At 37.3% G+C, this 12,809-nt stretch overlaps 1 protein-coding gene across 1 annotated transcript in view; it reads left to right on the forward strand.

Moving 5' to 3' along the window:
* Positions 1-8,954: 8,954 nt before the first annotated feature.
* The window catches only part of LOC104860547 (disintegrin and metalloproteinase domain-containing protein 20), a 33,137-nt gene continuing 29,282 nt past the window's right edge, over positions 8,955-12,809 (forward strand). Inside the window, exon 1 of the mRNA XM_010621785.1 lies at positions 8,955-9,004. The gene's annotated coding sequence lies outside the window, so the exon portion shown is untranslated. The remainder of the gene's footprint in view (positions 9,005-12,809) is intronic.

The raw sequence follows: 12,809 nt of genomic DNA on the forward strand, positions 1-12,809 counted from the left end.
TTCTAACCTGTGGGAAGACAACCACAAAGTCCTGTCCTGGAAAATGAAAAAGCCGTAACATGGAGATCTCTGGTGTTTTCTGTCCAGTGAGAAAAGCAAAGGGAACCAAGGTCAACCAAATGTATGTTCTGGAACTGATTTTTGTGTTTCTGCCAGTTTCAATAAAAGATTCAATGTGACAGTTGTGCTGCCAGTGGTGGCATGGAAAGGGCCACTGTGTTTCTGTGAAAATTGCTTTGGCCCCAACCAGCAATACGAAATAGGGTTCTGTGTGCAGTGATCAAAGCCAAGTAAGTGATCAAAATGAGGTTGTGAAGGAACCTGTTGACTGTGCTACAGTTACATGTACAAAAACTTCATACATTAGAGCCTTAGCTTCTCTGTGGAGCCGCGCTGGGGATTGTGTTCCAGTGGGTGGTGTTTGGGACATAGGAGTGGAGCCCTCATCAGTGCAGTCGCGCTCCCCTGTGGAGCAAGTTCTTGCTCTTGCAGGATTGGATTGGTCACTGAAAGTAGACTGTTGTAAAGTAAGCCTGGACATTCTATGGGTTTTGTCTCTTCCATATGTGATTTTTTACCTTTCTGTTCTTCTCCAGGGTTTAAAGTACACACAAGCTGTCACCAAATTCTTAGACATGTTAATTGCCAGTCATCTGTGACCTCTGGACATATGCAGTGCAGCTGATACAACCATGTAACTGAATTCTAAATTGTATTTAATTTTAACTAATTTTACTTAACTTTGTATACAAAGGTCACGAACAGTTTTAACCTGTCCTGAAATAATCTGTATTTTAGTTGGTGGTGTATAATATTGCCTTGGCTGAGTGCAATTTTAAAGCTAACTAAATCGCTACAAAGAAAAAAAATCACCAATACTTTGGCATTCTGTATTCGAGAGCATCTCAAAAATAGTACATTTTTTTCTTGTTCCTGTTTTTTTCCCCTGATGCATACAAAGAAAAAAATTCAGAAAATATAGCATAGGTATTTTTAAAAGGAAAATCATGAATTTCATGATGTTAAAAAATGTTTTCTATCAAGCTCTATACAGTGTGCAAGGAAATTATTCTGTATGTGGTATTTTGCTATTCAACATTCACTCACAGTTTTCTTGGTACTAGAACAATCTTTGTCTGTTTGTTCTGAATAATAATCAACACCTCCCAAACCCATTCCCTTTTCCCACCACTGGCCTAGCACACAAACATGGGAAGTGTTTGGTGTAGGAACTCTCTCATCATGCAAGCCAAACCAATACAATAGTTTTATAGGACTGCAGCAATGTTGCTGGAGAGCTGGAAGGTGAGTAGGATTTGAGTAAAGAGTGTCCCTGTGAAGCTGAAGGAGTACCAACAGAAAGGAAGTAGAACAGTGAAAGTGAGAAAGAGCGACTCTAATCATGATGCTTGAACACCAACATCCTGTCACAGATAAAGCCTGCCCTGGGAAAACTATTTTCAAGTAGCAGCTTTATTGAGGTATATAATTTATATATCACAAATACATCTGTTTAAAGTATAACATTTGTTTTTAGTATATTCCCAGATTTGGGTAAGTTTTTCACCACTTTCCAAAAACCCTGTACCCATTAGCAGTTATTCTCCTTCCTCCGTTTTCTCAGCCCTGGGTGACCACTACTATATTTACTGTCTACAGGTTTGCTGATTCAAGATGTTTCATAGAAATGCAATCATATGGTGTGTGGCTTTTTGTAACTGGCTTTTAGAACTTAATATAATTTTGTCAAAGTTCAACAGAGCAATAGTATATATAATGTTTTTAGTATTCAAAGTGAAAAAAATACTAGTGAACCTTTTTTTTTGGAATATGTTTTTTGGGTTTATGAAAAGTTGCAAAGATAGCGCCCTTATCTTCACCTAGTCTCTTCTAATGTTAACATCGTATATGACCATGGTACATTTGACAAAACTAAGGAATAATGATAACTAAACCATAGCTGTCTTGGGATTTTACTTTTTTTTTTAAACAAAATATCTTTTTTCTATTTTAGCCTCTAATTTAGAAATCCACATTGTATTTAGTAGTCATGTTTCTCAGGCCATCTAGAACATTTTTTTCAGTGTTTTTTTTTTCTTGTTATTCATGACCATGACATTTTGAAGGGTGTAGGTCAGATATTTTCATTTCCCACAATTTAACTTAGTCCCATGTTTTTTTCCATCATGGTTATCCTAGGGTTGTTTGTTTTATAAGAATAGCATGGAGGAGAGGGACTGTCCTCTTCACAGAAAATTGGGGGAGCAACTGATAGCCACAGGATTTATAACTGGTAAGTTAATCTTGATCACTTGGTTAAAGATAGTCTTATTCCAAGTTTCTTTTCTATAATGCCATTAGTTTCTCTTTTATTCCATTCTCTATTTTTTGGAGGGAGTCATTAAGTCTATCCTACAATCAAGAATAATGTAATGAATTAATTTTTCCCTGTGGAGGGGGAGAATCTACATGAATTACTGGGCACTCTTCTGTAAGAAAGATATGCCCCTATCTTTTTCACTTATTCATTTTTTCCATTATTTACTTTTACCAATATGAACTTACCCATACTCATATTTTATTCTTTTTGTTAGAATCCAATACTGTCATTGTTTATGTTGGTGTCTGTGTCCTTTTGATACAGCTCTTCCCATTCCTCCTTCTTATTAGCTCTTCCTTACTTTCTAGAACATGACATTTCAATCTTGTTTTGCATTTTCTTTGCTCCAGGCCAGGCATCAATCATTTATGCGAGGATCCCTACTTTCTGTTATTGGAGAACGATATTGAAAGGCCCAAATAAAGGCACTGAGTATGTTCATTGCTACTGGTTACTGCTGCTGAGCCAATGTACGCATGAATACTAACTCATACACGAACACATGTGTTAGTCAGCTTTCCCTTCACTGGGACCAAACACCAGATATACAAAGCTTAAAAGAAGACAGGCTTAATTGGGTTCATGGTTTCAGTGTATGGTAGGCTGGTTTTAAGGCAGAAACATCATGGCAGAAGGACGTGGTAGAGCAAAGTTGTTTACTTCATGGCAACCAGAAAGCAGAACACAGGGGAAAAGCACAGCAAGAGACTTGTCCTCCAATGGCCTGACCCCAGTGACTCACCACAAATGGGCCCCGCCTCCTAATAACACATTCATCTCTACCAATCTTGTGAAGACCGCTGTATCATAATGATCACTGTAAGAATCCCCAGCTTTCAAGTAGAAATAAAGCTAAGTAACTCAAAGCAATACAACCAGATTAAAAAAATCAGGCTGTCTGACTCAAATTCTCATGCCCTGTCCTTTCCCTTAGGTTATTGATAAGGCTGTGATGTTACTGCTGATGCTGAACATTGATATTACACGGAACATTGGACTTTTTTCAGACAGAGGTTCTGATATGGTCCAAAAGAGCTATGGGAGGTCCCTGAATTCTGAGCTCAGAGTGACAACCTATATCCGTTTTGTCATGGCACCATTACCCACACACCTATAACATAAATACTAATGTTGTTAAATAAATACAAAATAATATAAATGATTTTTTAAAATCTTATAAACATTTCAGTTTGTTATTTTACTCCTTCTCTTTCTTCTCTTCCTCCTTCACCTTCTTCCTCCTTTTCCTTCCTATTTTTGCCAACTAAAGTTTTTTCAAACTGTTCACACAGAAATAACTCATTTATAAAGTTTGAAGATTTTAAAATCTAAATTATTTCAGGTTTGCTGGCAGTTTTTATGATAAACCTGGAAAAAGACACAGAGTCTATGTTAGTTCATTTCACATGGTAGCTGCCTGGTAAATGTTTGTTGAATTAACCAATTACTCGAGTCAACAAATACTTGCCAAACAAGACTCTGGAAGTGCAAGAAGAAAAGGTTTCTGTCCTTACAGAACAGATCAGTGCCCTTGTTGAAAAGACTAAGAATAAACACCTGAACAAGCTCAGGGTTAACAGTACAAGTTCGGGATAACTGTAGAAAGAGCCAGCATTAGATTAATCGCCAGTTAAGTGATGGGTAATAGAGAATGCAGAATCTCACAGCAGCCAGCGGCTAGGCCAGCAGAGTGAAGCAAGTACATGGCTTACAGAGAAGATGACCTCAGTCTAGTCCTAAATGGTCCTAAGCTTTGGGAAGATGAAGAATGGATGGAGGTGGCCTGTGGCCGAGGCTGGGCCCGAGAACGGGGAAACGCAAATATTCTCTGTCTGAGAGGGCTGCTGTTAAAGATACCGTGAAAGAATCCTTAAGATAAAGTTGCTTATGTTCAAGCAGTGCATGATCTTTAGTTATAAATCTAAATGAAGCAAAATGTTGGGCTGGGGTGCTCCTTAGCAGGAGAGCACCTGCCTAGCACGTGCAGTTCCCTGAGTTTCATTCCCAGCACTGAAGAAACACAAAAATCCGCAAATGACTCAAGTACATTTTAGGGCTTCAGAGACTGAAAGGGAAATTAGCTAAATCTCAAGTTTTTAAAAATCGGATGATTTAGGGGGATTTTCTTTACTTTGTAAAACTGAATTCTAAAGAAATGTCATTTGGAAAAGTAATTTTCTTTTCCCAAAGTTTTGTCTATGAATTAAATCTCTATGATCCATAATCTCTGTGTTTATGAATCAAAGTACAGCTATTTAAGTAATCAACAAGTTAATTATTCCTTATGCATATGAGGACTGAGCAATTTTCAACAGGATGCATTGGAAAAATACTTTCCGATTTTTTTTGTCTTTTGTGAGCCCACCTTACTTCTTTCAACTTTTGTGTTTTCAGCTCATATTGCGTACTATGTAGGAGATGGTTGTTTTCTGTGTATTTCTTCTGCATTCCTTAGGAGTGTGTCCATTGTATAGGTTTGACCTCTCATCCCAGTAACTGGAGGGCCAGTGTGTCTTCTGAAGTCAGTACTTCCTGTTATCATGCAGTTCTACCTGGACTGAAGATGTCAAGTTTTCTATGTATGCTCATTTTCTGTAGCTAAATGAAACAAATAGGAATTCTTTTTGTTCTAAGAAGTATTTGCCTGATTTTTAAACTAGAGTTTTTGATCTAAGATTGAGACTAAAACAAAAACTTTCCATTTGTGGGTAAAGTCTAATATAAGAAAATTTAAAGAAATGGATATGCTATTCGAGAGAAATTGTCATCTTCCTTCCAAATAGTGCTACAGACACATGTCAAGGAGGCATCTAAGAATAGGAAAAGAAAGTATTTTTTTGTTTGTTTTTACTGTTTAATGTAGCTGTATGAGGGAGCTGCAAATCCTTACTTCCATGGAAAAAAATCCCACACCCTTGTTCACCCCAGAGTTCTTTTCTTCCAACTAAAAACAGACCCCAACATTTCAGAGAATCATAGAATTTTGAATCTTAGTCTAATTTTACAAACAAAATAAAGGCACAAGAATAACAAATAGTGAGAGCATCTACTCAGACCTTGCAGTCTGTACTCACCTTCACTCAAAGAACAGCCAGCAACCTTCAACTTTTTCTAAAATCTCTGTTGATTCTAGGAGTCCACATTTTCGCACAGACAATTCCCCTTGCCTGGAATGACCAGCTCCTTCTGTGCTAGAAACATGCTTGCACACCCTTCAGGACCCAACTCAAAGATCTCTTCACCCATGGAGCCTTCCCTTGTTCTCTGTTTTCCTGGAGTACTACTCAGTTGATACTTATACCACGGGAGCCATTATGGTGTATTACAGTAACATGTTACATGTCTGTAAAGGCCACATCATTTATTTTTACATATCCATTGCCTAGCACAGTTCTTGCCACATAAATAGATAATTTATAACTGATGATGATTGAATGTTTGGCCAGAACATGTCTCCAACAGATTGGTCATATACTTTCAGATCTGTTTCATATCTAAATTGAAATAATTAATTTCACCCACACCTTCTGGAAAATAAACTAAATTAAGATGGTTGCTTTTTTTCAAACTTCTTTAATATGTTTGTTGAATACATTATTAACCACAACCTACTATTCATTCAGTTCAAGGCATACAGCGTCATTCGGACTTTACCTTAGAAAAATTAATCATCTGACTCAGACAAACTAAAGAAAAATAAAACTAGAGTTTTATTACTTTTGCCTTTTTGTAAGAAGTTTCTTTGTTTATTAACTAAATATGATTGGGCTTAATAATTGAGTCTTCACATTTTGTGATTCTCTTATCCCCAGGTAGGATCTTTCATCAAGATTTTAGGGACTAAGAAGTACAGAGTCAAACATTATAAGCTACACACACACACACACACACACACACACCCTCTGATATTATCAAATACAAGATGTCAAAATTTTAAGACTCAACTTAAAAAAATGTTGGCTCTATCCTTATCTTCCAGTCTGGTGATAAAAAGGAAATTACTTACTCTGGGAACTCTGGTAGAGTTACTGATGAATCTCTTGCTCCAGCACTAGGCCCCATTACCATCATTAGCTTTATATGTTTATGTAAAATGAGCCAAAGTGGTGCAAATGTTCATCTTCCGTGAAAAGGCCACTAACGTGTCAGAGAGGAGAGCTCAGTAGGAGTTTTAGATGTTTTTTGTATAGAAATCAAAACCTGCATAAAACTTGGGATGAGCAAACTGTAAACATCCATGGGAGAAAAAAATAAATTCAAAAAATTGGCAAAGGCTTATAGGTCTTTGACTCTTCTGGTATAAGTTTTATGTTTTCCTCTAAATCAAAATACTATTATTATTATTATTAAAAATTAATATTAATATTATAAAATACTATTATTGTTACAATTCTGCATACTAAGTAGGTGCTAACCACATTCTCTACCATGGAGCCACACACCAGCCTCAAAATAATGTATGGGTGCAAATACACATCTATACACACACACACACACACACACACGTGTGTGTGTGTGTGTGTGTGTGTGTGTGTGTGAAAACGTATTTGTAGAGAGAAAGCTCTGCTAAAATTACATTTAAAACATGTTACCAGACAAATCTCATTAACTACCAGAGGCCTATAAAAATAATAATAATCTAATAATAGTATATAAAGCTATGCTTTCTCATTACACATCTCAATTAAATGCCTTTTCATTTGGAAATGCAAGTAGATGCATACCAGGAAAAGATATTCGAATATGTATGTCCCAAGTAGAGCAGAAAGGGACTGAAAAATATTGAAAGCCTGTCTTGCAAGCAAGTCAGGCCAGTCTGATGTATTCCAGATGTTTATGAGCTTCTTGCAAACTTTGAACTGTTATCTGAACTCTGAGCATTGGTTCACCATTATATCATTCTCTACATCTCCTAAATTTTGAGTAGATGTCTTTGTACTTGAGAGTTGAAGAGTAAAACAAAAACCCAAGCCCACCCATTAGATTGTCAAAAGCCTTGATCAAGACACTCTCAATCTCTATCCTAACTTATTCCTTAAAATAACAATGAAATTCTTTAGGTTAGTTCTCTAAAGCTTTCAAAATGTAAATCCTAATTTTCAAAGATTAGTTGCTCCGAATCTTGCTTTTTGGAAAATTGTTTCTAGGCACTGATTTATTTTCTGTCCCAACAAGACACTATGTGAGTGAAATGCTTAGCACTGGAAGCCATGGTCTATCCAGTCTACCTGGTTCCCCAGCTTCCAGCAGCTCCCACAGCATTTAAATGTCTTCACCACCATATGACTAAGAAAAGGGCTTTTTTTCTGTATCGCAGAAAAGAATCAAAGTTCCTTTCTGTGGTGTGTTCTGTGGCTAACTTTAAATGCAATGAAAGACAGAGAGACAGGTAACGAAAACAACCCTGAGAGTCAGAGAACATTGGGCAATTCACACAAATCAGTTCCTTTTCTCTGATGACAATGACTCACTGTGACTGCATATAGCCTAACCTTTCCTTCCTTTGTGAAGTTACCCCCTAGAAGTCCCGTGTCACTGCTATTATGGGAGGTAGTCATTGAACTAGGCGTAGAAACATGTCTAGTGTCCCATGATTCTGTTCCAAGCGGAACGACCCTGTAAATCTAACAGTGTGTTTTCATTCATTGACTTCCATACTCAAGGTCACCAAAAGGGCATCAGAATTAGCAAAGCTCTTCAGGACACTGTTAAGTACAATCATGAGAGATAACTCAAGTCCAGCTGAGTTATGTGGAAACCCAGCACTGTTACCCATCCATAACAGTGTTTTCTGTGGAGAAATTACTGAGGAAAAAGAATTGTTTTACAAGACTGAAAACTTACTTTTTATTACAGAAAAATGGTGCATCTAATTAATAACACCTACTAGATGGTATGTATCCTTTGCTTTCAGAAATAATCATTTTCTAGCTAACACATGCTAAGAATTCTTTGTTCCATCCAACCTTTGTAATGTGACTGAGTCATGTTCTTTGTCCCCTAACCAATGATTTCCCACAAACTAAGGTTCTTTTCCCCCTTGGAAAGCTATTTTAAGCTACCAAAGAATTATTTTTAATCTCCTACTATGTTGTTTATGATTCTAGTTAAAAGGGGCCAAATACAAATATATTAAAGACTATATACCCTTCAGTAAGTTAAATATCTACTTCTTGGACACATGTACTACAACTTTCTGAACTGTGAAGTGGGTGGACTCCATTTTCATCAGCAGAGGCATCAACAGGTATCAATCGTGTGAAGAAGGAATCTGAAAATAGGAAAGCAGTCCCACACTGTGTCTTGAAGTAGGTAGACTTTGGAGCACAGCTCTTTGTTCTTTGCTTGAGGAGGCAGGGACCAGGAAAAAACTCAGATATAGAGTCAAAGGGAAATTCTAACTTTAGAAAATCTTCTAAGAAAGGCAGAAGCCTTGTTTAAATCACAATGGATTTATAGGCAAGTCTGAAGTAAAATTTAAGTTTTGTGGTGATCCTCAATTTTGCCCTTTCTCCCATGTCTTTTTCACTGGGATTTAAATCAGAGAACACCTTGTCTTGCAAGCAAGTCAGTTTGTGCTGGACTCAGATGAGTGTAATGACAGTCAAGTCACAAACGAAATAGGTAAGTAAATTTAAAACATTCAATAACATCTGTTGCCAGATAGCTGAGCCTGTGTAGCTAATATAGAGCTTCATAGATGAGAAGTAGCTGGAAGAAATGTTCATTCTGTCCCACAAGAAAGAAACCTATGTGTCCTGAGGGCGTGTCCCTGGCCCTGAATTTGGATGAGGCTGAGCACCACAGGTACACAGTGGCAGATCAAGTGAGAAGTCATGGAGGTGAGGAGGAAGGACTGCAGAGAGACTCGATGATGGGGAAATCATGCAGCAGGTAGAACATGAAACACCAGAAGTTGTTGGCTTCAGGAACCTTGCAAAGTCTATAGACAACAGTGGCTACTTGAAATGAGTTTTAGTAGGCATTCCTGAAATGAAGAACAGAATGTAGCAAAATGTGGAAATTAAGAAGACAAAAGGGAGAGACAGGTGCTGGGTTCAGGTAGGAGTGTGGGTTGGGGTTGTAATGGTTGGGCTCCAACAGTAAGTCACACTTGGGGTGTGCAGGATTCACTATACCTAGACTGCAGGTCCCACAGCATTAGGTCAGAAGATCTGAGGGACTGAAGATCAATGGACTTCTGTTTCTCAGGGTTCACTTTTACAGCACTACCATTTCAGGTTCTTGTCTAATTTCTGTTCAGTGCCATCTGCAGCCTCTGGTATTAGTCCTTAAAGATAAGCATGAAAATAATACAGAGTCACGTCTATCAAAGGAATTTTTTTTTCTTTCCTTTTTTTTTTTGGTACCGGGGATTGAACTCAGGTCCTTGTGCTTGCAAGGTAGGCCACTGAACCACTGAGCTAAATCCCCGGCCCCAAAGGAATTGTTATTTAAAGGGTATGGTTCTAAGCTGGTCATAATGCTTGAGAGTGTGTGGAGGAAGTTTAAAATATAACCAATGCAGAGATGGGGGTGTTGCTCAGTGGTACAACAGTTGGCCTTGTCCATGCAAAGCAAGTTCTCTACATTTGATCCCCAGTGCTGAAAAAAAAATGAAAAAAAAAGGAAGGAAGAAAACAAAAAACTACAATGAATCTGGAGACCTTGTGTCAATAGCTCTAGGTAAGAATGCAGACATCTGTAGAATAATCAGCATCCTTGGCCCTTCTGCTCAGAATCAACCTGGTGCTAACTAGAAAAAGGCACATTGTTTAGGACAATCAATTTAAAAAGCTTTTTTATTTTAATTCCACATGCTTCTGCCAGTGACCATTTCCTACCCATCGAGGCTGGTGGAATTTCAGCCCAGCTCCATTCATTTAGTTGTCAGAGCCCAACCTATGCCAACACTTGCAATGGCCCTGATTCTTTAACGATGGTTCTTGAACAGCAGTATGTGAAAACTTGCTTTAATTCAACATTTCTGAAGCTGCTCTGATGATAGTAATATCTTGGTAGCTTAACAAATGAGAGATCACTGTATCTACCCCAAGTCTAGCAAATCAGGCTCTTACCCTCAGAGAAGTTTGGGAAACACTGACTAAAGGGATGGTAGAACACTAGAGCAGCATTTCTCCTTGGTGTTTTTCTCTTCCTGGGGAAATCAGAAGCATCTGTTTGCTCCAGATCTCACTGTTTCCCAAAATGAAACTGAAAAACATAATCATACGAATCAGGAAATCTGACTTGGGAAACACTTGTGAAGCTCAAAACGCAGGGCAGAATGACAAACTACTTATTTTCACATGGAATTATTTCACCTTGGGAATATTTTCTTGTAGTTTTAGGCTTTTGAGTGACAACAGTGACACTTTTTCCTCTTGATCTGTGGGGAACATGTTCCAAGAAGCTTCTCAGATGCCTGGAACCATAGATGTTATTGAACCCTATATAACAAATTTTTTTCTACATGTACATTTATGATAAAATTTAATTACAAATTAGTCAAGTAAAAATGTATAATAGATAATGTGAAATAGGAAGAAAAGGTCTAAAGGGGAAGGGGTAGGAGACAGGCAAGAAGGGAAAGAAAAATATGATAAAAGAAAAAAATGGAAACAAAGTCTTTGTAAATAGGGAGTGGTTGATGGGAGGGCAGGGGAATGGAAAAAAATAAGAACCAAGCTATATCATATAATGGTACAAATTCCCAATGATGAATATCATCATATTGTATACCGAAAATGTACCAATAAACTTAATGAATAAGAAAAAAAAACCCAGAAGACTCACAAATCAGTCAAATAAGAAATTAACAATACTAATAAAGAATGAATATAACAACATATTATAATAAAAGCTATTTAAAACTTATGAATCGTTTATTTCTGGGATTTTTTCTGTTCAATATTGTCTATCTGTGTTTGCATGTGGGCAAGTGAAACTACATAAACTGAAAGCACAGATAAGGCAGGACTGGCACATTGGGCTCGCAATGCCTACTTCCACAGCCGTACCGTGCAAGATTGCAGATGAAGTGAATTTAGCTTTTTCATGTTATCACCACTCTATTTGTTTTGTAGTACTGAGAATCAAACCCAGGACTTTATACATGCTAGGCAAGTGTTCTGCCACTGAGCTACATCCCCAGACCTTTCTATTTTTATTATGAGACAGAGTCTCACTAACTTGCTGGCCTCAAATTTGAGATCCTCCTGCTTCAGCTTCCCAAGTACATGAGATTACAGGTATGTGCCATCACACCCAGGTGCCCTTACGTATTTCAAACACTTTATATTGTAGTAAGATTATCAGGTGATAAACTTATTCATAAAATTAAAAGACAGGGGTTTCACTATTTATAAAGCAATACCTATAAAAGTCTATCTAGAAAAGAGCAAAAGTGGGTCTCAATAAAAAAGTTAGAAGTGAACTCCTGATGTAAGTATTCTTATTGCTTAAACATTTTAAATACTTCGACAGAAATGTAAACAAAATATATGCCTTAGAGTGCAGTAATTATCTGGAATTATTTTGATCAAAATCTTATAGCATGCAACATTAGAAGATCAAAGCCTGTAATGCCTGATGCTTGTAATTACAATAATAATAAATATCTTATTCTTCTAAATTTAAAGAAAATCACTATTACAGTGACCTATCAAAGCTAAATTTTACTTTTAAAAGTATTCTGGTTAAGAGCTGGATTAGTAATGGGTAAATGGCTGTAGTATAAATCGGGATAACTTTTGCATATCCCTATATTTGCGACCAGCTAAGATCCTTGATTATTTGATGGCCTAAAGACCACTCATAAGTAGGCCTAAAGACTCGGTTGACCTCCCCAGACTTTGTGTTTTTCCAAGAGTCTTAGTCCAATTGGTTCCTCATGAATGTAGATGATCTCCCTCTGAAGGATAATACTCATGCTGTGAATACTTGCTAAAAATTGTTAAATGTGAAACTCCATGTGAAAAAAACCCATTCTAAATCAACAAGTACTCACAAAGACAGAATTTTTTGTGAGCAACAAATATCAACCTTGCTAATTATCTGATTAAAAAGCCAAAGGTTTGAGTGGCTAAACTGTTTATGGAACACGGAGCCGCAGAGGCTGGGCACATTGGAAAAGCCATCAGCCGTGGTTCCAAAGGTATGGTGCTGAGAAACTCTTGGCCACAATATTCCCACATGGCTGAAAGGAGGGAATGGCGTGGAGACTTGCTCGTCCCGACAACCAGCCACAGCTTTGTTTAGATTTAGATCTATTTCTCTGAGAAACAAATGTCAGCATTATTTTCTTTTTATAGTTGATACTCTCAAAGTATAATAAAGAACGGATTTACTAAAGTTTGCCTTTAAAGCATTTATTGGCTTTTAAGTCACTGTGAGTTCCTCTACATCAGTCCATTATATTAGTCAGTTT

The sequence above is a fragment of the Fukomys damarensis genome, unplaced genomic scaffold (genome assembly GCF_012274545.1).
Source record: "Fukomys damarensis isolate Sample0158 unplaced genomic scaffold, DMR_v1.0_HiC HiC_scaffold_18, whole genome shotgun sequence".
Classification (NCBI taxonomy): Eukaryota; Metazoa; Chordata; class Mammalia; order Rodentia; family Bathyergidae; genus Fukomys; species Fukomys damarensis.